Raw genomic sequence first — 5617 nt, 5'->3', positions numbered from 1 at the left:
CTCAAACGCATCAATTCTCCTTCTATCCTCCTTGATCATTGTCCAACTCTTTGATGCATAATAAGTGATTCACATTGTGTTGCACGTTTACCTTCATTCACACTGTGTTACAATCATACAATCATTCCGATTCATTGTGATTGTTTAGTCTTTTTTTTCTATGCAAAAAGTGATTGATTTCAAGGAAGCTGGATACTTAGAAGAAAACAGACCCTACAGTCCAATTTTACTTTTACCACATTTTATATGTAGGTCTACTTCCTTTTCACAATTTTCTTTAGTTGCTTTATTTTGTTATTTTTGTGTGTGTACCATCAAATTGAATCTGACTGGTACAGGAAGAGATTGTCTGTCCCTCCTTCTCCAGCAGAGCTTCTGATGGATTTGAACCGTGCACCTCCGGAATTGCAGTGCAGCTTCCTCCCACTAGGCCACCAGAGCTCCCTACATTTTTTTTTAATTGCTTCTTTATACATCCTCTCAGCACCCAAGACTTTTATTGACACTCTTCAGTAGCACATCTATGTTTTTTATAAACGTGAATCCAATTTGCCACTAAACCAAGTTTTTGTGTAAATTGCATATAATTATTTTGTCCAAAAATAAAAAAAGGGTAACTTTTTTGTCTTACAAATTGACCTCAGGTGTTGCCACAAAAGGAACTTGAAATATGCTTTCAGATTATTTATCTCGGTAAGTGACAATGTTAAAGATTGTATGCGTTTGATAGCACAGATGCTGCTGTTCCTGTTGGGAAATTGTTGGCATTGGATTGTAATCCAACTTTAAATTAATACAATACAGTGTTTCACTAGTGTCTTGCAAAGTCCAGTTCAAAAATTAACTGTAAGCTTGACCACCTACCTGAACAATGCTATCTGGTAAGGAGAGGAAAGATCTCTGACCTCTCTGAGGACTGAGGAACCCTGAGACACAGGAAGCTTAAGCTCTTCCTCAGACACTGGGAATAAGCAAACAGCTGTCCTTACAAGATTCTTCTTCCTGATGCCTCTAGAGGAAAGGAAAATTCCAGGGTGTCCAGGAAGACTCTGCTTCCTGGTGCTCTCCTTCCAGGGGGTGGTAATTAACAGAGGTCTGTCAGCAGCGTTAATGAACCTCCACTGTGTGTGCTCAACTCCTAACTGCTTCTTCACCCTTGAGCCGAGGAAACAGCTGTCCAGATGTGCTCCAGTTTGCACAGTTTACACAGTCGTCTGTGCATTCTGTCTGCATGATCTTGCTTTGGCTTACATAGTAATTTCAGGACGAGCTCGTTTTTGATTGATCTCTGTGCACAGATAGATAATATCTATTATGGAGCGACTCTTCCTTTTGCCTGCTTTCCTTCTACAGCTTACCAGGAAGTTGTAAATATGTAAACAAATGTTTAAACATGTGAGGTGAATGCTATGTTAGGGGATTCTCAGAGTAAATATTTTGAGGAGGCTAATAATTCCCTTACTTACCTGATTTTGAAATAAGATTTTTTTTATCATTTTTAAATAAACCCAAAATATAGATATGTCATTCCTAGGTGCTGTAGAGACAGCTCCTGCTCATATTGACCCTATAGAAAATGGAAGGAAATATCGTCTGTCCACTTCTGCACCATTCTCACCTTATCTTATTCTGCACTTTATCTTTTTCATTAATTTAATGCTAAATTAATTGTCTATAACTGGCCAGGAGAGAAAGCTCTACTAGAGTTCATTTGCCTCCAAGTCTGAATCTACTCAAATCTGAACCTCAAGTGAATTGTCCAAGGCCATGTATCTCAAGGGAGGAGATTGTCCGTCTTCCTCCAGAGGTGGATTAGAACCACCAGAGGTGGGGTCTTTGGGTTAGCAATTCAACGCCTAAGGCACTGGGCCACCACAGCCCCTGACCAGGAAATAATCCTGGTAGAATAGACAGGGCTCCCTTCTGGCTGTTATTATTAAGTATCACAAAGTCTATTCCAACTCTTTTCAAACTCACATTGTTGTTATATGCCATCAAGTCACCTGAGACTCATAACACCCCTATGTACAATAGCGCTGAAACCTGCCCTGTCCTGAGCCAGTCTCACTAACCCTGACACATCTACTCTCATTGACCTAGTTACTGTATCAATTCATCTCATACAGGGTCTTCCTCTTCTGCACTGTACCTCCACCCTTCCGAGCATGATGTCCTTATTGATCAATGCTCCCTGGCCACATGTCCAAAACATGTGAGACGGAGCTTCAAAATCCTAGTCTCCAAGGAGAAACTTGCTTTCACCCTTCCCAAGACAGGCCTATTTATTTTCTTGGTAGTCCATGATATGATCAGGACTCTTTTACAGCACCAGAACTCATAGGCATAAATTCTTCTTCTGTCATGCTTAGTCACTGTCCTGCTTTCTGATGCATAGAAAGTAATCGCAAAGATCATGAACTGTATCAAGCACATCTTAGTCTCTAGTCTGACTGACAATCGTTGTTTCTCAATACTATGGAAACATCCCTAACAGCAGATTTGCCCAGCTAAGCATCCAAATTAAGACAGATTAGGAAGAAGGATTGGCCATCCATTTTCGAATATAATACGTCTTTGAAAAGCCAAGGTAGAATAGAGCACACATGTTGTTGTTGTAGTTATGTGCCATCGAGTCGCTGGCCACTCATAGCAACCCTATGTACAACAGCCCTAAACCCTGCTCTATCCTGTGCCAGTCGCACTGCCTCTGACACACCCATCCAGATTACCCAAGTCACTGAATCAATCCACCTCATAGAGTGTCTTCCCCTCTTGCGCCATCCCTCCACCCTCCCAAGAATGATGTCCCTCTCCAAGGACTAGTCCCTACTTAAAACATGTTCAAAGTATGTCAGACGAAGCCCCAGAATCCTTGCCTCCAAGGAGCAGCCTGGTTTAACCCTCTCCAGGATGAATCTGTTTGTTTCCTTGGCAGTCCAGGGTACATTAAATACTCTTCTCCAGCACCACAGCTCAAAGGCATCAATTCTCCTTCTATCCTCCTTAGTGATTGTCCAACTCTCTGATGCATAACAAGTGATTGCAAAGACCATAGCCTATATCAGATGCACCTTAGTCTCCAGAGTGACACCATTGCTCTTCAGTACTTTAGAGAAGCCCCTAACAGCACACTTTCCCATTGCAATACATTTTTTTTATTTTCCTGGGTACTGGTGCCAAGAGTGTTGACCGTGGAGCCAAGCAGACTAAACTTGTTAACAGTCTCTTCACTGTCTATCCTGATTCTGCCAATTGGTCCAGTAGTGAGTATCTTTGTCTTCTTGACATTGAGCCTCAATCCATAATGAAGCCTGCAGTCCTTGACCCTCTGCAGCAAGCATTTCAGATCCTCCTCAGTTTCAGCAAGCACGGTTGTGTCATCTGCATAACGCAGACTATTAATAAATCTTCCACTAATCCTGACGCCACACTTCTTCTCATAGAGTCCAGCCTCTCGGATAATCTGCTCTGCAGACAGGTTGAAAAGGTATGGAGATAGGATGCATCCCTTCCCAATTTTGAACCATGCAGTGTTTCCTTACTCTGTTCTGACGACTGCCTCTTGGTCCAAGTATAGGTTTTGCATTAGAACGATCAAATGTTCTGGTATTCCCATTCTTCTCAGAGTCAGCCACAGTTTGTTATGATCCACACAGTCAAACACCTTTGCATAATCAATGAGACACAGATATACATTCTGCTGGTACTTCCTGCTTTCAGCTAAGATCCATCTAACATCAGCTACAATATCCCTGGTATCACTACCCCTTCTAAACCCAGCCTGGACTTCTGGCAGTTCTCTGCTGATGTGCTGTTCCAGTCGTTTTTGGATAATCTTCAGTAAAATCTTGCTTGCATGTGAAATCAATGAGATTTTTCTATAGTTTCCACACTCTGTTGGGTCACCCTTCTTTGGAATGGGAACAAGTATAGATCTCTTCCAGTCGTTGGCCAAGTGGTTGTTCTCCAGATTTCTTGGCACAACTTGGTGAGCACATCTAGGGCAGCATCTGTTAGCTGAAATATGTTAATTGGTATACCATCTATTCCTGGGGCCTTATTTTTTGCTATTTCCTTCAAAGCAGCTTGAACTTCTTCCTTCATCACCATAGGCTCTTGTTCATATGTTATTTCTTTAAATTCTTCTGTCTGCCAGTTCCTTTTGATACAGTGACTCAGTATATTCTTTCCATCTTCTTTTAATACTTCCTGGATCATTTAATATTCTGCCTAAAGCATCCTTCATTATAGCAACTCATCGTATAATTTTGTTCTTCAGTTGCTTGAGTTTAAGAAATGCTGAGATATGGCAACTGACACTAAACCCTCAAATTTGGGAACACAAAGGAGGAGTAACAGTTGTAAGCAGTAACTAATGATTGGAACATGGAATGTGAGAAACTTGAATGTAGGAAAATTGGACATCATTAAGAAAGAAATGGATTCATAAATATTGACATATTAGATACTGGTGAAATAAGATGGATTGGCACAGTCGTTTTTTAACTAGACAAATAGAAAAAATGGGATCACTTTCACTTTCATAGTTAAAAAGGTTGTTTCTAGATTCATCTTGAAATACAATAGTTTGAATGGAAAGATACTATCCGTACACATACAAGGAAGATCTTTTAATACCACTATCATTCATATTTCTACACCAACAACCAGAGCCAAAGAGGAGAAAATCAATGATTTCTGCCAACTTTTACAGTCAGAAATAGATTAAACATGCAACAAGATGCAGTAATAATAATGAGTGACTGGAATGCAAAAGTTGGGAACCAAGAAGAAGGATCAGTAGTCCGAAAACATGGACTTGGTGACCGAAAGAAATGAGGCTGTGGATAGAATGATAGAATTCTGTACAATGAAGATGTATTCACACAAAATACCTTTTATGCACTCTAAACACATTGGTTTCACCTGGTGTTATACACAGGCATCCAATTAATTTAATCTGTGGAAGGAATCGTTGGAGAAGTTCAATATTAGCAGTGAAAACTAGGCCACTGTGGAACAGACCATCAACTACTCATATGCAAATTCAAATTAAAGCTAAAGAAAGTCAAATCAAATCCACAGGAATAAAAATTTGACCTTTAGTCTGTCCCACCTGAATTTAAAAACAAATTCAGGAACAGATTTGAGGCCTTGAACATTGATGAACGAAAACCAGATGACCTGTGGGAGGATATCAAGAATATCGTCCATAAAGGATGTAAAAGGTCATTACAAGCAGCATATAAGACAAAAAGAGATATCAGAAGAGACTCTGAACACTGCACAAGAGCACTGAGAAGCCAATTCCACATACAGCAGTTAAAACTGTGCCGTCTTCATGATCTTCAGTGTGTTTAAACTAACTGTGTCAGTCTCCGTGTCAACCAGATCACTGGGATTCTTCATCTCCTCTGTTAACCCTCCACTTTCCCAAGAATGAAAATGACCCAAATATATTAAAATAAGTCGTCTTATCCTCGTTTCTAAAGAGCTTTCTTGCTGCACTTCATCCAAGACAGATTTGTTTATTCTTTTGACAGTCCATGATGTATTGAATATTCTTAGCCAAAGCCAAATGGAAAGATGATAATTGTTAATTCTTTTGTCCTCCTTA

Source organism: Elephantulus edwardii, unplaced genomic scaffold (assembly GCF_000299155.1).
Source record: "Elephantulus edwardii isolate Elephantulus edwardi_28Jun2011 unplaced genomic scaffold, EleEdw1.0 scaffold00254, whole genome shotgun sequence".
Classification (NCBI taxonomy): Eukaryota; Metazoa; Chordata; class Mammalia; order Macroscelidea; family Macroscelididae; genus Elephantulus; species Elephantulus edwardii.
The sequence above is the reverse complement of the archived record's forward strand: the minus strand, read 5'-3'. Positions refer to the sequence as shown.